This window comes from Cryptomeria japonica, chromosome 4 (genome assembly GCF_030272615.1).
Source record: "Cryptomeria japonica chromosome 4, Sugi_1.0, whole genome shotgun sequence".
Taxonomy (NCBI): Eukaryota; Viridiplantae; Streptophyta; class Pinopsida; order Cupressales; family Cupressaceae; genus Cryptomeria; species Cryptomeria japonica.
Window position 1 is genome coordinate 383,622,556 of NC_081408.1, and position 25,626 is coordinate 383,648,181.

Genomic DNA, 25,626 nt, shown 5'->3' on the forward strand with positions numbered 1-25,626 from the left:
CAACTTCCAGTTTTGGGCTGTCTACCCCTATGTTGACATTAGAATGGTAAAATTATTAAGAGAGAAAAGAAAACAAAAAAGATACAGGAAGAATAGGCATACAGACCCAAGGCAGATGTGATCTTATGACTTGTTGATTATTATAATACATAGAAATTAAGTTCTACAACTAAACACATCATTCACTAAAAAAAGAGGTATGAAAACAACACTCCAGAAATTTGCAGAAATCATAGCAGCAAAAAATATTCTCAGTAATAAGTTGGCAAACCAAAAGATAATTTTCTTTTTTTCGAAAAATCATGATTTAATCAGGAAAAATTTGGGAAAAAACAGGGTTAGGGTTGGGATTTCTGGAAAAGAAAAGAAAAAATTGTAGAACAGACAGATTTAACACCAAAAATCAGGATGTGATTTTCAGTGATTTAATTGGTCAGAAACTTGCAAAAAATGTGCGAATAAATTGTCAAAAACTTTGTTTGAGCAATTTTTTTTCCAACACCTGTGATTGTTAGCTTTAAAATTTTTAAAAAAGGGGCAAGCAGTGAGAGATCATGTTTCCTTGCAATTTCTGCATCAAGTGTAGGGTGCTAGTGGATGAATGATTTACACATAATGCCTTTGCCAAGTTTTCATCATGGTATTTGTCTTCATCATGGTAATTTATCTTCATCATGGTACTTATCCAAGGTACCACAAGAGTACTTTTCACCAGAGGATAATTTTTCTCTTTATTTTTTTGGCCTTTTTGTTTTTATTTTTTATTTTCACTAGAGGACGATTTTTTTTACTCTTTATTTTTTTGCTTTTTTGTTTTTATTTTTTATTTTTGATGGAGGATAAGTATTTGGATAGATTAGTGTGGATGGCGGATACAAAGATATGGATGGAGGACTCAAGTGTCTATTTCCATGATGATAGTTCCCCTTGTTAAATAATTGCATGATAGTTTGTATGCTTGGATTATTGGCATAACACCATGGCTGACCCAACAATATTGAGTGATTGTGATAAAATATTTGATGTTATTAAACAATAGAGTGAGAGCTTTATATAAAGAATTTACAAGAGATGATGTTTCTAAAAGAAACAATCCTAAACAGAAGCTGAAAAATAGAAACTAACTAAAGACGACTAAGATGACTAAGATGACCATTAAAGAGACATTACAATATTCCTATACCCTCCTCCCTTAATGGTCATCGTTCAACTACCTAGAGAAAAACAAAGAAGGCTGCCCCCTTCTTCTCAGAACGTTCTACGACATGAGCCTACCACTGACCCTGTCACTGAGATGGGCTTGCCACTGACCCTCATAGAATTTGGAGAACTTCTGGATAACACAAATTGTCCACAAAATTTTGCAAATGAGCATGACGCCCCAAAACAGACTACAAGAAACCACGATTTTTGAGGAAAAAATCATCAAACCCATAAACTGAAGTTTACAAAGCATTGTTTTTTTCGAAAAGAACGGTAAAAACCCTAAGACGAACACCTTTAGTCATGATTTTTTAGGATAAAATCAGGCAAAACTCAACACGATTTTTGAGGCAAAAATCGAAAAACCCTTACAATAATTTTTGAGGAGAACATTATATAAACCTTACAAAATAATTTTTAAGTGAAAAAATTATAAACCAAACAATAATTTTTTTAGGATAAAAATTATTAAAACCCTCTTAGAATTTTTTAAGGGAAAAAATCTAAGTTACCGGTTCTTGTGGTTTTGGCTTGGGTCTAGGTCCTGGTTCGTGCCCGGTCCTAGTCCGGCCCGGGTTCGACCTGGGTTCCGCCCGGGTCCTTCCACCCGGCCACCTGGGAAGGACCTGGGTGGAACCCAGGTCGAACCCAGGAGGACCCGGGTGAATCCAGGAGGACCTAGGTGAACCCAGGAGGACCCGGGTGAACCTAGGCCCGTAGGTTCCCAAAAACGGGGCCCACGGGTCAAAAAACAATAAAAAATTATTTTTGTATGGATTGTATATATTGAAAATATATATAATATATGTGTATATATATAAATTTATAATTAATATATGTATATATGTACGGACGAACCCATGCCCGTACCCAAGAAAAAAAAAATTGCCGAACCCGCAAATCCGTACCCGAATCCGAACCCGAACCGGTAACTTAGGAAAAAATAATTAAAAACCCATTAGAAATTTTTTAAGGGAATTTTTTATTAAAACCCATCAGAACCTCTCCAGGTGACCAAAAATGGGAAAGCATTCCTTTTTATGCTGATCTTGAGCCCCGTCTGTTACTCTTACTAGTACTAGGTCATTTGCGTTCTTTAGCCCCAGTCATTCAATAACAAACATGGCATTCGTTCTTCGCTGCTGCCGTTTGAGCCAGTCCTGAGTGTTGAAGATTTGGAACAGTCTGACCCATTGGTAGGAAGTGATGTGGTCTATCCTGCATTCAGTATCCCCAATAATAGGTAATTGCTCCATGGTGCTTGAGGATGTCCGCTTCCATCATTGCCTTACTTTGTTTCCTTGATGCCATATTGGAGACCTGCTGAAAAAGAAACCCATTAGTGATTACAAAAACAAAGGGCAGAAAAAGCAAAAAGCACAATCCCTACTTTACTTTTGTGGAAATTGTTTCTCTTGGACTAGTGACAAAAATTGAAAAGTTGGCAAGGGTGGGAGGTGTCGAGGGGGAGGTCCCTCTCAATCCAGAAGGAAATATAGAAAAAAATCTCACTTGGGGGCTAGGGGACAAGACTAACAATCAGGTTGAGGCCAGTTTCTCAGGGGCTAAGAATTACCAGAGAGAAGGGCATCTATAAATTGCTAGTCATAGGAGATTCGATGGTGGTAAGAAAAGATTGTGTGCCCCCGACCTCAAGCCAAACACTAACATCTCCCAAGTCCTGTTCTAGTCCATAGATGTTGCCTCTAGAGATCTTGAGGAGATTGAGTTTTTCCACATGCTTAGAGAGCATAATAGTCTAGTGGATTATCAAGCAAACAAAGGAATCAATTGCCAGTTCTCCAACTTGGTACAAAGCGGAGAATCACCCTATTGTAAACATTCCATGACACGTCACACATCAGATTACCCTATCACCCCACACATCACTAGTGAAGTGGAAGATAGATGGATTGAGGTAGAGAGTTGGATGGATAGGTGTAATGACGGCGCGAACAAGTACAAAAGGCCCACTCATGGAAGGATTTCAATGCGAGGGGATTGTCAATGTGTTGCTTACATGAGTGGAAGGATGAGCTAGAGCACACACAATGCAGGTAAATGTTGATGCGCATGGGAGAGTTGGGATGTCATAGATCAAGGAGATAGGGACAAGCTTTGCATGCAACAAAGGTGGAAATAAATGATCGAAAGGCTGGGGGAAAGTTGCGACACATGCAGGGGGATGGAGAGTGAATCTAAAAATCATGGGAGGAAAGATTGACGAGCCATGGGGAGACGATAAATTCATAGATGGGCAGGAGAATTCATTGCACAAACTTGAAATTAAGGGCTCTAATGAACCACAAGCAAGTCAATGCCGTAGCTACCAGGTTTTGTGGTGCAGGGTTCCTTCTACAACATGTATGCATCTAGACAAAGAAAGAAACTTCATATGCTCCTTGGGTCGAGTAGCAACCGAGAGAAGGTAGCTAGCAACCTCGGTGTTGAATAAGAGCTACGGGTTATGTCACAAAGATAGGGGAGGCCAGAATGAGAATAGAGTTAGACTGGGGGAACACAAATGACTGCAATGTGAATTGGACCAACTGAGGGGCACTTGTGCTTGCCTAAGGCATCTACTCGAGACAATGGAAGTCTCGATAGACAGGCAAAGAGAAAGCACTAGGATGCAAGAATAGGAACAATTGGGCAGAGAAATAGAGTGAAATGCCGACCTTGCAAGGATAACAAATTCACCATGTACTAGCTACACAACTACATGTTGGTGTACGTTTTATCATATACTGAACATTAGAATAAGATACCCAAAGGTATTCTATCCTCTCTTGAAAAATCACCGCTTATCATATGGCGATTCCAAGGTCTATATGTGTGAACAAACGACTTTAGTGGGATAGCTACTTGGGTAGTGTATGCTGAAAATCTCAAGGGGGACTTACGTTTACAAATGTCTTTCAAGCTTCTGGACTTAGATAAATTTGCCAATTTTAGGCTCTCTTTGTTTTTTTGAATTTTTTCGAGATTTAGGCTTTCAGAAAGGGGAAAAGGGGATAGGGTTAAGAAAGCTGATCTAAACCTACAAATTCTGGAGACAGTATTAACTAGGTGTTCTTATGAAACCACGCTTTACTTCGCCAAATTAAGGACAACTACACAAAGCGGGTGCAATCTTCAATGGGTTGTGCTTATGATCGAAGTTTTGGCATACACAGGGGATAGGCTCAGACTAACTTTTACACAATGAAATGGAAATCATCGATTCACCAAAAGTATGAGCGGAGATACATCGTTAATCAATACTTATCAAATCCTTCATTCAACTCTAACAACTTTGAAAGCAAATCTAAATTAACTTGTAATTAATGTGTTGAGGAAATTGAAACCATGCTAATCACTCAAATAACAGAGATTGCAAAGCCTTAAGAGAAAGCGCACATGCAATGTATTATTTGAAAAATGACCTTCACGCAACAATATATCAAAAATCTCACTCTCTCCAAATGAGAGGAGGTAGCCTTATATAGGAGTCAAGAAATTTTGAACAACCGAGATCGAACAATGAACAAGGGCCCATATTGAAAGATTGAAACCCTAATTAGGGTTTCCCAAAACAAACTACCCCTCGACCAATGAGAAAATTACATTTGGGGACACTTGTCCTTCTTGCTAAATATGAACCAACAATAAAAATAGAAGGTTGTTGCATTGTGAAGTGTGCCCTTCTAGAAGCTTCTGGATAAGTCAGGTTCATTGAACCTGGACAAGTTGACTTGGAACAATTTGACCGGTTGGAAGATGACGAGGCGCCACCTCAACGTGTTGGATGCCTTTTCTGAATTCTCCAATTTGTGTGAAGAAATTGGCTAAGTATGGAAATTTGTTTCTTCTTGCACTTGAGGTAGGGCGGACTTGGAGGGATGTGTGCACCATTCCTTATGAGTTGGGCGGACTTTGTCTATTTCATGCACCACTCCATATTGCTGAGCGGACTTTATTGATGTCATGCACCTTGATTTGAAGGAGGGCGGACTTTACTTGACTTGAGAATCCTTGAATTTTGTTATTTCCCTCACTTCTTGGGCGGACTTTGAGATACTTAAGCACCATTACCCAAGGCGGATTTTGCTTGATCTTTCTTCATGATAGGGCGGACTTTGTTGAGTTTGTTTCATCATTAATCACCTTGGGCGGAGTTCTTCACACTTAGGAGCATAAGGCGGACTTTATAGCACTTAGGAACCTCTTTCTTCCTAAGGCGGACATTGTTTGATGTGTGCACCTTAAACTTAATCAAATTTCTCTCTCCTCAAAGCGGATTTCTTGGTTCTTTCCATTCTTCTTCATTTGAGCGGACTTCACTTAGGTTGTGCACCAAGGTGAGGGCGGACTTGGAAATACTTGATACCCTTGGCACACACCTTGAGGGCGGACTTGCTTGTTACCTTGACCATGCTCACACACCTCTAGGCAGACTTTCCTTGAGTGTTACTTCCATAAGTTGTAGGGCGGACTTTACTTGTTCTCTTCCCAATTAGGAAGGCGGACTTCATGCCTTTCATTCATCAATGCAAACTAGTCCTAGGCGGACTTTCCTTGCCTTATGCACTTGGTCTTCAAATCTCCCTTAAGGCAGACTTGGTTAGACTTATGCACCATTTACTTGCTTCTTATCTCACCTTAGGGCGGACTTTAAGAAGGTTTAGAAACCTTGGAGAGTGGCCTTCATTAGCTTCATGCCACATTGCTTGGGTGGACTTTTTGGAGTGCATGACACTTATACTTCACCTTGGGCGGACTTTATCACTCATGCTCCAATGCTATCAAGAGTAGGGCGGACTTTGTGAAGCTTGAGGTACTATTGCACCTGCACCTTGGGCGGACTTTTTCCATCTCTCTTCCATGGCGGACTTTGTGAATCTCCCTCTCCATCATGGGGCGGACTTTTGGGAGTTCCTGACATAACATTTGACACCAAACGTGATTAGCTAGACTTAGAGAAATACTTGGAAAACTTCAAAATTTGATAACTTCTTCAATTTTAGCCAGATTAACATGATATTTGAAATCCATACTCAGGTAACCCATTCGAAGTGCCATGACCCCTAAAATGTAGGAACTTAGCTTTTTGGGTCAAAACTTGAATTTTTTTGATTGCGATCGATGCGAGGTAGTGTTACTAGTGCAAACCCTAGGTCCCCACTCCGAAAAAGCAAAAAACAGACATCCCTAAAAATAGGTAAAACTTTCTAAAAAATAGCCATCTCGAGGATTGAGCTAAAAATGCCAAAAATGAAACTTCCTAAAAAATAGGAAAAAGCAAAAAAGCAAACTTTCCAAAAATAGAAAGTTGTCCGAATTTGTTCAAATCAATTGTGTTCTTCGTCCTTTGGCCTTTCTAGGCACTTTGACGATGTCTAGACTTTGTTATCACTTGGCTTGCAAAAACTAACTTTCAATCCTTCTCAAACCGTTCAAAACTTGACAGAATTGAGCAAAACTGAAGCGGAAGGCCACGAGACACTTACAAAAACCCTAGAAAGAAGGAAAGGAGAGGGTCCCCATTCTTAATGGGGTGATGTGTGAAAAAGGTCACAACACTACATCAACAACATCATATTGGCCAAACCCAACAATCCAATAAGCATTTTGATCTCAGTTCAGGCCTCGGGAGCTAAGGAGAATTAGGAATCTTTAGTCAATCCTGACCAATGGCTCATGGAGGTAGATGGAAAACCTAAAAACGTTAATCTCCATGTCAAATATGAAAAAGAAAGCAAGTAGTTTCTCTTTAGTATATTATTCGTTTTGCACCTTTTAGTTTTTGGTTCGGCACTCTCTATTGAGAAAGAGAGATTACTTCATTCCTCAAAATCATATATTTCCATTCCTTCATTCAAAGAGGCAAATTGTGTGCCCTAGTTGCATTGTTACAAGGAGATGAAGACATCTAACAAGGCCCGACTCCACGAAGCCCTAGACCGCAGGTACAAAGGATTTGAAACCCTAGGTCACAGGATACAAAATACAAATGCGGGTTGTAGATCTGAAACACCACAGTCGCGAACACAAACCAGAAATCCATGGGCATGAAAAAACAAAAGAAAAACATCCACGATCTTCAAACGCAACACCCAAATTGCCCACGAACACAGTTCCATGAACCCACAAAAATTTCAAATTATTGCTCCAAAAGAGCCCATGAAATTCTGCAAAGATTTCAACAAAACCTCCAACGATTTTATAAAAAATAAAAAAAACAAATTTTTGGAAAAAAAATTCTAGATAAGAAGAGGTTATGAATTTTTTCTCAAAAAATTTGCCAAATGAAATACCATTGGCCTGCTTTGATACCATGTTAAAATGTTCGATGTTATTAAACAATAGAGCGAGAGCTCTATATAAAGAATTTACAAGAGACGATGTTTCTAAAAGAAACAATTGTAAACATAAGCTGAAAAATAGAAACTAACTAAAGATGACTAAGATGACTAAGATGACCATTAAAGAAACATTACAATATTCTAATAGATTGTCCACTTCCGAGCAATCAATCGCTTCAAGTTTTCTAATTTTGATTGTTGCTTCATGTAAGAATCCTAACGTCTGTGCTACCTTAAGCAACTCTTCAACAACAACAAAACACTAGTAGTCTAGGAATAGTGCTTTGAGTAACCTTTGCAGTGACTTAGAGTGCAAAGTTTGTCGTTAGGGTGAGGTCAAGTCAAAAATTCATGTTTAGTTTAGAATCCATGATTGAGTGTCAAGATTGAGAATTAAGGTAAAAAATGCAAAAGTTGTCAAAAACAGTCAATGTTGTCATAATTGTCAAAAAATACAAAAATGTTGCAAAATTGTTGTCACGAGCAAGATGTAAAGGACTTAGGATATTTGAAATGCTAAGGATGTAATATGATTAAATTCAACCCAGACAAGGAATATTCCTTGTCAAGGTCGGATTTTCCAAACATGACAGAAGGGAAAACAAGGACAATTTGTAAAAAATCCTTGGACAAAAATACAAAATGCAAGTGTAATCCTTGTGAGGGGTGAAATTTCAAAATCAAGATTCAAAGGCGAACTCTCATTGTGGATTTGCAAAATTAATTGATTTTTCCTTAGAACACCCACAAATTTCACTTAAAATTTCCTCGCAAAGCATTTTATCCTTGTGCAAGTGATTTTAATGCCTCACATTCCTTGTGAAGCTCACCCCTACTATCCTTGCATTTTTTTCATTTTGGCGCTTGTGCAAACCTTACTCACTATTTGGAATTCCATGGCACTATGATTTTAGCACCCCATATTCTAAGACACCTTGTCTCTAGTGCTTGGGTGCCCTTCACTCACCCTCTCTAGCGCCTTAATGTTTAGGATTATCCTTTGCAATTTTACCGTTGTTGAAATAATTCCTAACTCAATTGAAGGTGCGCTCAAGGAATTTTTTGTCTACATGTTTGTATCCTTCAATCTGGAACTATATGTCCTAAAGTAAAGATAAAGATCTACACGATGATCAATGTTTGATGACATTCAAGATATTTCAAAGGAAAGATAAATGCAACATGAAGTCAAGAACTACATCAAGGAATCCAAGTCCAAGACAAGGAATTTCAAGATCAAAGACCATCAAGGAGAGAAGTAGTTCAAAATTTTGGAGTTGAGGATAACAATGTGGAATGAAGGCAAGATGATGTTCAAGACAAGAAGGAAAATTCCCAAACATGAGAATGAAATGCAAAACACCACAAGTTGAAGGATTCCAAGACATGAAAGTGAAAGGATGATCAAGGAAAGTGGATAGTTTTAGAAGATTTAATCAAAGTCAAAAACTTGATCATCAAAATTATGCAATTTGGGAATATGAACTATCATATCAAGCAATTGGGTGATGTTGAGTATCAAGATATATTGCTAAGGATACATGCAAGCTAAGGTGGTACCCGATCATCATCGACCAATCAAGTGGTGCCAAGTCAGCATGTCTAGGTGCATTGAACCCGACTCATCAAAGGAGGAGCAATTAACATGTGACACTACATTAAATGTTATTCAATGTACCTAACCTCATTTCTCATTGGTCCATAATCAAGGAAGGACATGTGTCCAAGATGTTGTAATGATCTCATTGGTCGATATTAAATGTATGGTGGTGACTGTTATAACTAACCACGTTAGGGTTTTGTTGTCCAAATCTTGGCCTTTGATTTCAAATCAATCTTGGCCCTTCAGTTGTAATCAAGAAGTCTATATAAGGCTTTGCCTTCTCATTTGTAAAGGTTAATAGAAGATTAGAAAATAGTTGATAGTTAGCAGTTAGTAGTAGAGTAGTAGGAGGAAGCTAGAGATTGTTGGCAAGACTATGTTGAAATCAATACATAACTTTCCTTGAAGCTATGGTGGATCTTTGTGTTGTGTTTCTACATTTTGCATGGTTTCTTGTTACTTCTCAAAGCTAGTTGAAGTTCATTGATTATAATGGAGAAATGTGAATATGTTTGATGGAATTCCAGTTCATACCATTTGGAATTAGTTGACTACAAATTGTAGTGTATAGTTAGTTTGAACTTGATTTAGTGCTAGTTCGATCGTGGATGTTCATTTGGATTGCGCCAGTCTTGGGTATTTGATAAATGCTTACAATATTAAAATTCCTTCGTTACCTTTGGAGATTGCATTTGTTTTGTATAGTTGTTTCCTCATGGCAAAGCAACTTATGGAATCCATCTATCTTACCACTATCCGTTGTCACCATTGTTCATAGGTCTTAGCTTAGATTTCCTTAACCTTTCATCTTTTGTCTTTTATTTTTGAAAGTTAGTTTAGTTTGCACTTTCCAGCAAAGCATAAGTCCCTTTGTGTTCAGCAAAATCACATTATATACACTTAGTCTATCCACAACATAAAGCCAATTGTTCGCATTGTAAACCTTGGGGTTGCCTTATTTGATCACAAAGTTTAGCATATGAGGTTTCCTTGTTCAAGAGAAGATAGAATACTTAGTATTTATTCTGTGTTCGGAGTGTCTTAAAAAACACATCAACATATATAATGTCAATTTAGGAATTACTCTGCCTCAGATACTCATCTTATCAAGTTTGAAGCCCATGGCCAATATTGACTATGTGTTATGTTTAAACTTTAAAGCAAGCCAAACAAATAAAAACCCCTCATGTAGGTGGATAATATGAAGGCCAGTGCCAAAGTTTGGATGCTGGCATAGCGACGTGTTTTGAGCAGCCTGTTTGATGTGAGGCTCATTTGGAGATAACTCAGAGGCTGGTGCAACAAAATAATGAATGGTGAAGCCTAATATGGAGAGAGCTCAGGAAAACTAAAGCATAAAAGCCAGCCAATAGGAATAAGAGGAATACCAGTGCAAAGATGAAAACTACCAGCAAAGTATAAAGGTCAGGTTTGATAAATATCAAGAATAGCACACATATGAGAGCCCCATAGTCAGTTGAAGGGTCTATATCCCATGTAGCACTTAGAGAAAGAAGTTGCAGCCTGTGTAAAGCAAGTGAAGCTGTATGTTAACACTATGTCCATAACAAACTTAGCAATTAAAGAGAGAAGTCGCCGCTTGTTTAAAGCAAGTGAAGCCCTAGCTATGTTCTTTGATGTTTCATACCTTCTCAAAGGGCTCCTATATACTGTAATGTCCCCTTTGGTAAATAGCCTTGTTTTTGCCCAAATCACAGTTATAATACTAACTTTCTGTATGCTTGAATCTGTTATCAATATCAGATTTGATTCTATTTGATCCAATAATCAGACTTAGACCTTAACCCGGATCAAAACACTTATTCAACTTCCTAATTTCAACCTGGTAATATTATGTTAGGTTCTGCTCTTATTTTCTTTATTTTCTGATATCTTCTTTTTCCATTTCTATTCCCAATTGATATTCCCCTTTCTTGCTCCCATCTTGACTCTTATTTATATCATATCATACCTCTATGAAGAGAGGTGACTGATTAGAAGATATATCCCTTCAAAATAATATATAATTTGATTTAATTATTTCTGATAAAGAGGGTGCCAAACTTGAGGTCAGCCAACATGAATAAATTGTTTTTATTTAATTTTCTTTGCATCTAAGTCGGCCCTGCTGTGTCCATTCACTGGTAATTAAAATTATTTAACCTAGGTCAGCCTCCTCATTATTTTATCTCAATGCTTATGTTTCCCTATTTTATTTCTGTGATCTGATCTTATACTGCCCTGTACCAGTTTTGTCTCACTATTTACACCTGTATTGATTACTACTACCGAGTTACACAATTACTTGCATGCACTCTTTAAAGTTTATATTCAAATTCTTCTCCTGATAGCTGATTCTATTCTTTCTTACATTGCAGAAGTGCATGGAGTTCGTTAACTCTGCTAGCTGATTTATCATCCTCTTTGCCTTCATTACCCTCCTCAATGCTTTCTTACTCCAGATGAAGTGATCATTTTATCATATTTTTCCCTATCTTTTCATATGCTATTAGAATTTTGAGTTTTAAATTCATCTCCAATGTCATCATAGTTTGAAGAAAGGTTGATGACAATTGCAGCCCCATAGTGTAACAGTAGCGGCTGGAACAGAATGTACAGCAGCCAAGAGAGAATTTTCCTCTACATAATATCACCTCTCCAAAGACAAGACAAAATACATCTTTGTAACATAATGCAGCAACCAACTAAAAGAAACTAATGAACAATGTTAAAGTCTCAACATGTATGCTGCGGTGGAGAGGGAGGTTTTTACAAGTGCAGAAACAATTGACAAGAAGCAGTTATGTTGAAGAAAAATGTTGACAAGTATTGAAAGACTATTGATAGGTGGCAATTGCTGTTTAAGAAGTGGCCATGTGTAATTAATTATTAAGCATTACAGCAATCAATATAAATTTTGGAATAAATGATTTTTTAAAAATGAAACAACAAATATATGCATCTATGCGAATAACCAAAACTAACACTTTTAAGGTACAGATTGTAATTTAATGTGTTACTGATGTTATAGATGAATGGTTAAGCTTGGTGCAAGCGTGAAGATAGATGCCAACAGGGTGGGCATATGCAATATTGATTTATGGCATGCCAATGTGGAAGCCTGCATGTGATTGTAATGTTCCCTTTTTGGGAGTGCCTTAAATCTTGCCCTAAATCAGAAATTTTATTCAAATAAGAAATGTAAGATCGTTAGAGGTATAACTTTACCATTTAAAATGCCCTTTTAACATTATAAACCCTCATTTAAGTCCTGCAACCATATTAAATAATATTGGAGATATATATATATACTTAATTTATAAATCTCAGTTATTTCCATTAGGGCTAGTAATCACACATATGAGTACCAATACATATAATGTAATGTTCCTTTGTTTGAAATGGGATTAATTAATAAATAATAATAATAAATGAAAATATAAAAGAATAAAAATAAAATTTACTTAAATTTAATGAATGGTCAAAAGGCATGAAATGAAAAGTTGCGACTCCCTCAAACATGAGATATAAAAGGGAGAGAATAGAACTTCATTTGGGGAGAAAGGGGATGAAGGAAGAAAGAAGGAGAAAAGGAATTAAGGAAGCATTAATGGGAAGAAGATAAGGAAGTGATGCATTCAAAGGGGTAGCAATGATGAAGGGTTGTGACCAAAGTTCCCAAACTCAGACTCGGCTCGAACTCGGCAAAATAGAAAAAACTCTTGAAATTTAGAGATTTTTAACGATTTAAAACTTGTTTCATGCACCAATTATTGAATAAAGCTTAAAGACACTATAACATCATCAAATAGAAGCTAATTTGATCACATACATAAACATACATCCATCACATGCGTAGAAATGTAAATTGTAGCTGAAGGAAATAGAAAACATAGATATATAGATTTATAAATGTTGTCAAATGTATATAAAATCCATGACATCAAATATTCCCAAACATATATGTAACTATAAACAAAAACAATGTGATTTGTGGTCTCCTTGATGCTCTTCTTCTCTGCTGGTTGCAAACTTATGGCCTCTTGTTTTCCTTCCTCTCTCTTACTTTTCCTCTCTTCTTCTCACAACTAGCAATTAGAAGATCTTTTAGGGTTAAATGAAAAAGAAATACGAAAAAAAAAACATGTCAAAAAACTCATTTTTTTTGTTTTTTGCAAGTCAAAATGTGACCTGCTGCGATGCGAGTCTTGGAGCTTGGACTCGGCGAGTTTGTCCATAACTCACCTGACTCGCGAGTCATGCGAGTTATGCGAAAAACTCGCCGAGTCCGAGTCACGAGCTACCAAAACTCGCCGAGCTTCACTCGACTCGCCAACTCGGGAAACTCGCCTGACTCGCGGCGAGTTTTGATACTCTGGTTGTGACCCTTACAAAGGGTGGTAATTGTGAAAGGTGGTAATTGTGAAAGGTTGTAACCATTATAAAGACACGTGACTCTCCCTCACATTGGAGGATATAGAGGGGAGAAGTTTTCATTTGAGGAGAAGATAAAAAAAGGGAGATCAATTTGAAGAATAATTTATTATTCTCAAAGGGCAGCAATGAAGAGTGATGACTCATTTCTTATGAAGAGGTGTGACTACCCACAAATGAAGATATAAAGAAGAGATTAATTCAATTGAGAAAGGGGAATTGGAGGAACCATCCATAAGACCAAAGAAGACAAGAAAGTCAATGGATCAATATCTAATATCAGAATTAATAAGGGTGAAAAATAGCAGACTTTGATATTTACAAGGGCAAGATTCAGGGCAATTCCAAAAGGGGACATTACAAATGGTATCGGAGCAAGATCTTGCCAGCTTGCAGGGTAAGGATAAATCGATTATGCATTCTAATCAATGAGAAGGGATATATTAACTCAGTCCAAAAATATGGCAACAACTAAATGACAATGGCAAGACAATATGAGAGATTGTTGAACATACGTGTATTGTGTGTGATGAAGAAGACAATCAAGTATATAATATAATTATATACATCAGATTAAGAGAGAATATTATATGAAGATCTAAGGTGAAGTATATGAAGAGTTAGTAACAGGCTTTTGAGAAGAGATTGTGGATACTTTATGACAGTCTTATGATCAGAGTATAGAAGACTCTACAACAGATTTGTGGAAGACTTTATAGCAGATTTGTGGAAGAGATTTATTGTGAATTGTGGAATAATGATTACCCCAAGGGATGGAACTGGTCATAGTTGGACGTTCCTGTCATAGTTGGACGTTCCTGCCTCTTGTGGGCCAAATGATGAATTGATTAGCCCAAGGGATGGAACTGGTCAATAGTTGGACGTTCCTGTCTCTTGTGGGCCAAATAATGAATTGATTAGCCCAAGGGATGGAACTAGTCATAGTTGGGCGTTCCTGGCTCTTGTGGGTCAAGTGATTAATTGATTACTCGAAGGGATGAAATTGGTCATAGTTGGACCTTCCTGCCTCTTGTGGACCAAGTGATGAATTTATTACTTCAAGGGATGAAACTAGTCATAGTTGGACGTTCCTGCCTTTTGTGGGCCAAGTATTGATTTGATTACCCCAAGGGATGGAACTAGTCATAGTTGGACGTTCTTGCCTCTTGTGGGCCAAATGATGAATTGATTACCCCAAGGGATGGAATTGGTCATAGTTGGACTTTCTTGCCTCTTGTGGTTCAAATGATGAATTGATTACCCCAAGGGATGGAACTGGTCATAGTTGGACATTCCTACCTCTTGTGGGCCAAATGATGAATTGATTACCCCAAGGGATGGAATTGGTCATAGTTGGGCATTCCTACCTCTTGTGGGCCAAGTGATGAATTGATTACCCCAAGGGATGGAACCGGTCAAAGTTGGATGTTCCTATCACTTGTGGGTTGAGAGGCGAATGGCTATGATTTGGATATGATGCACTCTCGGGCTTGTTGTGACGTTTTCACACATCACCCCATTCTAAATGGGGACCTCCTACTTTTTAGACCCTCTCAATCTTTTGGCTTTGGTTTGTTGGGTCTCTTCGCAGCTGTCTCATCGATCTCCTCGGTTTGCAAGCATTTGGGGGTCAATTTGATCAAGTTTGCAATTCGTTTGAGTAAATTTAGCTAAGTCTGGAGCTTGTTTTGTCCATTTTAGGGTTTTGCCCTTCAGACTTGGATTTGAGGCCTCTCCTTTAGGGTTTTGGAAAAACAGAACATTGCAGTGGAATTAGGACCCTTCAAGGAACGTACTAGTGAAATTTGAGTGAATTCTGAGCAACTTTCTATTTTTAGAAAGTTCCTAATTTTTTAGGGATTTCACTACCCTCTCAGATTGGTCTAATTTTTCCAAAAATCAAACTTACTATTTTTAGCAGTTTCTATTTTTAGTAAGTGTCGTCTCGTTCCATTTTGCCCTAATCTTAACATTCAAGTACTTACTATTTATAGTAAGTCTATTCTTGGCAGGTTCATCAACAAGCAAGGCTCCTAGCATTGAAGACTGAGCATTCTTGAACATTTCTAAATCCGTAAAGTTTGAAAAAGTAGGCAATTGATCGAAAAATGGCTAAGTGTGGAAATCGTTCAAAGTGGAATGGCGTTGAAAATCCTCCTAAGGCAAGAGAAACCACTTCATTCCCAAGATGGCATCCCGATCTAGAAAGTGCAAAAATGGCTAAGTGTGGATAAATTAACCAAGCAAGAATCCCTCACCAGAAGAATACATCCAAATGCAAGTGGACGCCAAAATGATGCCCTCCATGGCGAATTTTCCAGCACAAGGTCAGATTGGTGCTCATGAGGAGTGATGGGTGCTGGAATGGGGTAGTGGAGGAATTTTCCTCCACCCCCAAAATTCCTTGACAAGGTGTGTTTCGTGCCCAAGAGTCAGGTAGAGCGCTCAAGCAAGGGTATGGATGAATTTTCCTCCACACAACTTTTTCCTCCATCATGCCAAAATTCTGCTCGGACAGGAAGTTGGGCGCCAAAATAGGGGTGTTAAGGAAAAGTCAACGAAGTCAACATTCCTCCACTGCATGGTATTTGTGCCCAGGCATCAGGACAAAGCGCTAGACAGAGGGGGTGATGGAATTTTCTAAGGCATGAAAATCGTCCATGAGGTAGTTTTGGCGCTCATGTCAAGGAAGGAGTGCTAGAATGGGGTTGTGGAGGAATTTTCCTCCACAGCCAAAATTCCTCCACTACATGCAATTAGTGCCCAAGGTCAAGGCAGAGCGCTGGAGAGGGGGTGTTAAGGAATTCCATCCTCAAGCAAGAATTCCTCCACATGGTAATTTTCACGTCCAAACATGTTTTGGAGCGCCAAAAGTAGGAAGGAAAGGAATTTTTCCTTCCAAAGATGAATTCCTCCATAACATGAAAATTCCGCCAAGGACGAATTGAAAGTTGAATTCCAAAGCAAGGTGGAATTGGTGCCCAAGAGGAAGAAAGGAAAATCCCCTTAGGAAAAAGATTCAAAAATCCTTTCTCAGGCATGGATTTTTTCAAAAGTTGAAATTTCAAGGTGATGACAAAATTGACCAAGTTAGAGAATTTTCTCTCTCCTAAATGCTGGAACTTAAATTTGAAAAAATTCCTAAAAAATAGGAAAAGTGAAAAATTGATCAAGAATCTCCCTCAGGACATGATGAATTTAAAAAGCACAAAAAATCCTTCCTCAAGGAACAAATTTCCAAAATTTCTTCTCTAGTTCCAAAATGTGCCCAAGGTTGGAAGCAAGATGTGAAAATCAAGGTTCAGGAATAAAACTTCAAGAATTCAAAAAATTCCTTCCTCAAAGAGAAAATTACACCCAAGGTGAAGAAATTCCAAGAAAGTGAAAAATTGACTAAGTGTTGGAAATTCCTTCCTTCAGGACAAAATTCTAGGAAAGTGAAAAATTGACCAGGTGTTGGAATTTCCTTCCTTCAAGGCAAAATTCTTGGAAAATGTGAAATTTGGCTAAGGATTGAAGAAATTTCTTCCTTAGGGAAGAAATGTGCCCAAGGTGAAGAATTTCAAGGCACAAGGAAAATTGGCTAAGTAAGAAGATTTTCTCTCTAGAGCTCAGAACAAGACAAAATTCCTTAAGCATGGGAAATGGTCAATGGTCAAGAAAATCTTCCTTCAGGACAAAGTGTGCACAAAATTTTTCCTTAAGTACAAAATTCTCTCTTCAAGATTTTTCTCTCTCCAAGTATTCCAAATGTGCAGGATTCCTGTAGGAGCAGATTTATTTTGTTAAAATTCTTCCAAGGTAGGAAAATCTTCCAAAATGTCTTTTGTGGGCCCAGAATGGAAAGATTCTCGTGAAGGATGAGTTGGCGACATGCAAAGAGGATATTCCGTATTAATGAAGCACAACCAGGAAAATTATAAATGATGATAGGGTCCATTTGCATGGCAAGAATCTATTGAACGCATGGCATCATGGTGGCGCATTCATTGCCGGAATATTTGACCAAATGGTAGCTAAGTCACAATGCATGGCGAGGTGGTGGAGCATATTTTGCATGTAGCTGTTGCGTTCGGGAGATGATGGTGCATTTATGGCATCATGGGCGATTTTGCATGGAGGAATATTTGTTGCATTTACGATGTATTGGGCAAATTTGATGGAAAATGGTGCATTTAAGGCACAAGTGGACACCATTTTGGGCATGCAAGAATTAATTGTTAATGGGTATAATGGGCATTTAATGAATATTCCCACCTTGTTGCATATGTGTGGGGAATCTTTTAGGGCAAACCCTAATTAGGGTTTTGCATGTAATCATGGCTTGGGGCCTAAGGGGTGATCCCCTCATTTGTAAAGGGAGGGAGATTGATATGAAATTGTTGCGATAAGTTTTTTGAGATAATAACAGTGAAACATTGTTCTTTGATGGTGTCCACTTAAGTTATTTTTCAAAACTTGCATGGTTTCACCTTCCTCACTTAGAGTAGAAGTAGAGTAGAGCTTTGATTTCAATGGAGAATGCAATGGTGTTTGATGAATTTCCATGGTTCATACTTTTTGCATCTTGTTGATTATAAGTTGCATTGTAAAGTTAGCCTGAGCCACTAAATTTGTGCTAAGTTCGATTGTGAATAGTCGTTTGGATTGCACCGTGTTGGGTATTCAAATGCACTTTTCTCAATGTGAAAATCTTTCAACATCCTCAGAAGATTGCACCGGTTCTTGCGGAGTTGTAGTTAATCTTGGCGAAGCAGAATTTGGTTTATTTGGAATTCGTCCATTAGAGCATTATCTATTGATATCACTGCCCTTAGAGTAGATCTAGATCCTTCTAACCCTTTCTCCTTTAATTTTAGTCCATTCTAGTTTAGTTTGTTTGAAGCAGGAGCATCATAGAATTGCTATACTGGATGATGAAGTTCTAGCCACAACAAAGAAGTGAAAGAATGATTCAAACGTAAGTCCCCTTGGATTACCAACATATCACATCAAGCCAACTGAGTCATGTCCACTGCATAACCGGAACCTTGGAGTCAATCGTCTGAACTTACTGCAATCTTAGCATACGATTGAACTTTGATCAAGAGAGAGTAAAGTGACTGTTGGGCAACTTTATTATGTGTTAGACACTGTCATAAAAAACACGTCAACAAGGCTTAGTTAAGTTGGGCAGTTTATTGGCACCGTGTCGAGTTCCTACCGAACTAAGCAATGATTGGTTAAGAGGTTGATTAGCTAGTCATAATGTTTATTGTAATCTGCCTGTTCACTATGTCTACATATATTCATGTGTATGCTCCATGTTTTCATGTGTATGCTCTGTGTTTTTATGTGTATACTCTGTGTTTAGTTCAGGTCTGATGCGTTCCCAACATGTCTATTACATGAATCTCTATGATTATTGCCTTGGATTGATCTAGAATATGAGAATAACAAGAGTAAACATAAAAAGATATGAACTTATTGAGGGTAATAGATATGTGCCATGCTTCTAATCCTCATCTTAAAATATGTTAAGATCACCCATGGTTTAACGCAAAGAGATATCCATAGTATGGTGCAAGTGTTGGGTCAACCAAATTAAAGAAGAAATGCCAATCTCCAAGGGTTGATTTATTTAGTTCTTAGAAACCTACATTGCTTGAGGACAAGCAATTTTGGGAAGGGTGGACTGTAATGTTCCTTTGTTGAAATAAGATTTATTAATAAATAATAATAATAATAAATTAAAATATAAATTAATAAAAGTAAAATTTAATATAATTAAAATTTACTTAAATTTAATGAATGGTCAAATAGCATGAAATGAAAAGTTGTTACTCCCTCAAACATGAGATATAAAAGGGTGATAATAGAACTTCATTTGAGGAGAAAGGGGATGAAGGAAGAAAGGAGCAAAGGAATTAAGGAAGCATTAATGGGAAGCAGATAAGGAAGTGACGCATTCAAAGGGGCAGCAATGATGAAGGGTTGTGAACCTTACAAAGGGTGGTAATTGTGTTAGGTTGTGACCATTATGAAGACGTGTGACTCTCCCTCACATTGGAGGATATAGAGGGGATAAGTTTTCATTTGAGAAGATAAAATAAGGGAGATCAATTTGAAGAATAATTTATTATTCTCAAAGGGCAGCAATGAAGAGTGATGATTCATTTCTTATGAAGAGGTGTGACTTCCCACAAATGAAGATATAAAGAAGAGATTAATTCAATTGAGAAGGCGGAATTGGAGGAACCATCCATAAGATCAAAGAAGAAAAGAAAGTCAATGGATCAATATCTAATATCAGAATTAATAAGGGTGAAAAATAGCAGACTTTGATATTTACAAGGGCAAGATTAGGGCAATCCCAAAAGGGGACATTACATATAATTATCCTAATATATTAGGTAGATTTAATCACATTAGAGTTTGAATGAAGGAGCATGATAGGATTGGCCTGAAGCAATCTTCACACTAAGCCCAAGAGCAGACGCTCACCCTCTTGGCTCCAAGTGGTAGGCACACTAGACATCCAGCCTGGACCTAGTGGAACGCTTGTATCTGCATGCCTTACCATGTTTCCTTATTCATCCTCTTATGATTGAGAGCATTTGGGATTCAATAATACTTTCCTTACAACTTATCCTCATTATGGAGTCCCTTGGAACATTATTTAAGGCGCCTTGAGCTTATTCTTTTCCATCAAGCCCAAGAGCATGGAATGACACCCGCCATTCGGCCTCCTAGCCCCACTTGGGGTTGCTCTACTTGAATGGAACCTTGTGCTACTTGCATCCCTTATATGTATTCTATTCTACCTTCCATGATGAGATGGTTGGGTGGATGAAGTATTAGGAATCTACACTATAACTTATTACACCTAATATCATAGTAGCAAGGATAGAAGTATATAAATATAATGTGTTCATTACATTCATTCCTACATGAAAGCCAAGATGACAAGTCAGTAAGATCATTGTCTATGCTTTATGCATCATATTAAATATTTGTAAACGTATATGAACCTGCCAATTATCATCATCAAATCTGAAGCTACTTGCTTCTTCTAGATCGATTGTTCTCCGTCGGCTGTTCGATGCTGATCACTTGATATAAATTCAGATCTGGATTGATTGTTCTTTTCCAAATGGTTGCCATCCCTCTTATCGCATTGTGGCTTCTCCATTTATATCTTGATGTCTCTATGAAGAGAGACATTCCTTGCTCTTTAGGAAATAGACATGCCCTTTCAAATCCAAGTGCTAACTTTTCTTATTCACTTAACTATATCTTTAAATATATTTCCATTGCTGGTGTAATTAACTAGTTATTGCTGCTTTTGTGTTGTTTACCTTTTAAATTAATGGGCCCATTGTTCCTCAACATTAATAGCTGTTGTTAGTATAATGAGAATAGTCGTTTTTTCTTGGAGAATCATTAGTAAAGCTGATTGGTGCATCCTCCTTGTTTGTCTACGTTATTGTTTTCCTGAGTTTGATTCAGAAAATTGTGAAGTCTTTTTTAAAAGACAATTTTCTTTATTAAGGTTTTAATTGTCAAGTTGGGGACATGACATGATCGGGGTCATGACAGTTTAATGCAACTCTGATTGTCACAAAAATAGAATTTGCTAACAGATTAGCTTAGTACTCTCTAACGTATTAGCTTACCTATAATTTTCTATCGGTGTAAGATTGTAACTATTGCACTCCTTTTGATGCAAGTGCTATTTACAGTGCATAAAGTCTTTGCTAAAGACAACTACTACTATCCCATGCATGTGGGATAAAAACATATAGTCTAATTTACCATAAGGGCAACTTACAAAGCATATGCACCCAATATAATATTAACTAATACCTAAAACATATATTACAATGGATGTTCCTTTACATTGCCACCTCCTTGAAAAAAAATTGTTCTCAAAGCTTGATATGAGAAAACTTGGATAGAATGCTGTTCAGCTCCCAAATGGAATCTTTAGGTTGCAAGTCCTTTCGTTGGGCCTCTTCCATATACTTTAGTGTTCCACACACTAGCACCACCCTTAGGTTCTCTTTTCTCCACTACAATCCTTTGCCTTGGTTTTTTTGGTTTGATTTCCTCTTTGATCAACAACTATTTGATCCCATGAAGATTGCTTTTGTATGCTCACCTCTCTTCATTTGTGAAGAACTCCTCAAACTCTATCTCAGAATGAAAACTTTCCTTGTTAGAGGAGTTTGTGTCAATTATTCATACTAAACTTGGTCTACAAGATCCACACACCCTTCTTTGGAAGGGGAAAATGTCTAGCTATCTTGACCCACTCTTCCTTTGTATGTTGTAGGTAGCTGTTCATAGTTGACTGAGTGTTCTGATGTCTTCATTGTTGACTACAACTCTGACTTATGCCTTCAACCCTAGCTTTTGCTTTGAGCTTGACTCCTACTTTGCCTTTGAAATCGTGTTGATAGATTCTCTTCAACTACTTCCTATATTCTTCTTCATCATTCTCTTTGTTGCACCAGTCTTAGAGATTGTCTAATCTAGTAGTCTACCCTTTGATCAATTTGTGGTCTTTCCACCTTTGTTCAAGCTTAATGACATTAATTTTCTGGGTTTTGGTGGGATGGCTCTCACTTCATTCTTATTCTCTCAACAACTCCCATCTTCATCCTGCTGCATTTTGTTGATGTGGCGCTTTGGTAAGTAGTTGGGATTGCTTTTTCACATGTGTTCTAACTTCTAACTTCTCGTACTAGAACACCCTAGAGATATTGAAAATCAAATGTGCAATTGTTCTTCTGCTCTTCATTTATATCTAGTGGTTTGTCTTTCCACTATCATCAGTTATTATTTTGACCAACATTGATTTTTGAAGAATCTGACTTGCCTTTGTATGGGAAACGATGCCAATGTTTACTATTATCAATTGCATACTACAATAATAGAAACTAATAGAGCTTACCAAATAGAGCAACATAATATAACACAATAGAAGCCTTATTCAATAGAGTTTGCTTGCATACATGTACATTAAGGAAGCCCATGCTTCCATGCCAAGATCAAATGCTTTCCCTATCTATGATTATTAAATATAAAGGGGGGTTAAAGGTTGTCACATAGAACAAAGCCATTTGGAACTGTGACAACTGAACATGAACTACTAACCTGAAGCCGAGAAATTAACAAACAAAATAGTTGGCTCCACAAACTAACCAAACATTACAAATTCGTTTACACTAATTACAGACAGACCAAACAAACTAAACTTGCAAAACACCTACGGAGCAAGTCTTTGGCCTTGCCAATCCTACTGAGGCTCAAGAAGAAAAAGAAGCTAGTACTTACAAAAGTGTTTGAGGCCCATTCCTATTTTAAAACACATAAGCCAAAAGAATGTCCATGCCAATTATGATTTTGAATAGGGTTTCAACAAAGTAAAACTTATCATTCCTGTTGTCAGATTTATCCATTACCCTTATCCCAAGATAAAATCTTGAGCTCATTGCTCTTAGTCCAAAAAATAAACTCTTTAGCTCAATAGAAAGACATTCTGAAAAGTCTGATTGAAAAAATGATACATGCCGTTACTCAATCTAATTCTACAAAACCTGGGTTCCCCACTATCTATTTAGGAAGTGAACCTTATAGTGACCATTTTTTACATCTCTTTCATCACTGTGTCTATCGGCTATCCTATCTATATGATATCTGAAAAGAACTGATATACATAACTACAGGCTAGCTTGAAAAGCTTTTCGTAATATTGTCTTTTGCATACACGATAGAGTTAGGATTGTCTGTCACTAGTGATTGTGGTCATGTAAGGTGAATGGAATCTAGATGTGTCACTGCGAAATGTATTATAAAAGTTTGAACGAAAGACTTGTTTCCCTGTGCTTCGTTGCTGAGATTTTATCTGCAATTTTAACGTTTCTGTTAAGATGGAGATCAAGGCTACTCCAAACTTGAATCTTCTCAAATCTTGTGATTATTCACTTTCATTGATCAACAACACACAAGTGGTTACATAGTGGTGATTTCCTCTTGCTTTATGGGCTTTCATCTTTGGTTCAGTCAATTTGGATGCTCATTTGGACCAATCATTAAGTTTCTACTTTCTATCTTTTCTCCTCTCTAAACACCACTCTAAGAGCATCTGCAAATGTGTCTGATCTGAAAAAACAATGCTGTACACAAATTTTTGAGTCAGTTCAAGATTTATGGCCGAACATCAACATTAAATTGATGCCTAACTCTGGTGATGAGACACCTCTGATTTCTGTTTACAATCTAATTTCCTTCAACAAACAAGAAAGAGAATCTACTACAGTCACACAGGAAAAGGTACAAACACAACATTGTCGAACAAATCTTTGTAAATGATTAATCTGTGAAAAACTTTGTCAACACCAGCTTTTGCAAAAATCTTGAGAACAGATTCTCTACTAATCTATTGAAAAAGGGGACAAATCGTAACCAATTCAACTATTCAAAATTAAATCCCTATTGTATTCTGTCTTAAGCTTTATTAAAATCTATTTTCATCCTTTTGACCAGACTAACACATGCAATCAAGCTCACAAAGCTTTTAAAAACTAACGGAAAATTATATCCCTCCAATAAAGTCTTCTGGTCCTTTCTTATCATTTGGGCGACAAGCAATTATATGCCTGACCAATGCTTTTGCTAGTCTTGCAAAAAAGGCACGGCTACATGATGCCATCCTCCCACTAATTACCTTTTGGCACATTTAGGGACGAGCTTTGTAAGTCCTGCATTAACGAGCTCCCCCATATTTATATGTCTACTTCATTACTGACATACCTACAGAATGCCAAATTTTCTTCTACAACTCAATGGAATTCCATTTGGGCCTTGAGATTTCTTAGGCTTCTTCATGGCATCCACCAATGCTTTAATTTTTTTTTATTTCCTTGGGAACATAAACCCTAACATAAGTGTCAACCTTTCAATGCACAACCAGTTTGACAGACTACATAAAAGTGTCACAGAAAGAATCAGAGCCCATGAAAGTGAAAATATTTTGTAAATCCTCTTGGAAGATATGGCAAATTTGCACTCATCCATATGAGATTTGCATTGGTTCCTGAATTGCTAAAATTCACTCATTTTTTTAAAACTCTTTACGTATTGGAAGAAGAATTCTGAGGATGCATTCCATTCATCTATCCATTGCATACACTTTTTGATTCTAGCTTTCCTTGCCTTAAACATCCTGAGCTGTAGATCAAACTAACTGCCGACATTTGATTCAACTCATTCAAAGAGTCCATCTCCATGACTTTTCTAGCTTGGAGAAGCTGGAATTGAACCTGATTTTCTTTTCCCATTCCTGCTTTTGTGATTATATCCCATACTTTAAGAAACTTTGTTGTATGATTAACAGCTTTATATTGTAAGGTTGAACTGTTATTGCCCTTTAGGAAGTGGGTGAGGGGAATTGAATGCCATATTGTTTTGACGGCCCTTTGCCACCAGTTTGACTCGAGGAGAAACATTTAGTTTGAACACATTGACGATCCAACTTACAAAAACTTATTTACAATTATTATGAGTAAAAAAGTAATATTGATGTGATTCTCTAATGGACAAAGCCTACACACAGATCTTTCTATTGGAGGTGAAAGTTATTCCATGTGAATCTGCATAGAATTTATCAAGCTTCACTTGGATTTGTTTTGTTCCTTATCTTTTGGATCATGTGTAGTGCCATGTTGGTTCAAGAGGTGTTTGGCCCAATGCAACATTTGTCACACCGAGGATCCTTTTAGACTTGTTCCATGATTTCCTTGCCAAAGTGAAGGACTGTATCCTACCCTCCACGGTCAACATCCCAACTCAGCATTGTGAATCAGCTCCAAGGACCCACACAGTATTAGCTAGCTTTTGGGCTATCCAACACTAAAGTTTAATCCCACTAATAAGGGAACCATGGGGACCATGTGCGGCACAAAAACCACAGTTTTTGATTAGCATAATTGCCATCCAACGACTGGCCAAAGTGTATTTCCTTATTCAAAATTATGAGATGTGATCGTTGAAGCAATG

At 37.5% G+C, this 25,626-nt stretch overlaps 1 protein-coding gene across 3 annotated transcripts in view; it reads left to right on the plus strand.

Annotated features, from left to right (window-relative positions):
- LOC131047668 (uncharacterized) overlaps nt 1-25,626 on the plus strand; it is a 29,736-nt gene that overhangs the window by 2,995 nt on the left and 1,115 nt on the right. The window lies entirely within an intron of this gene.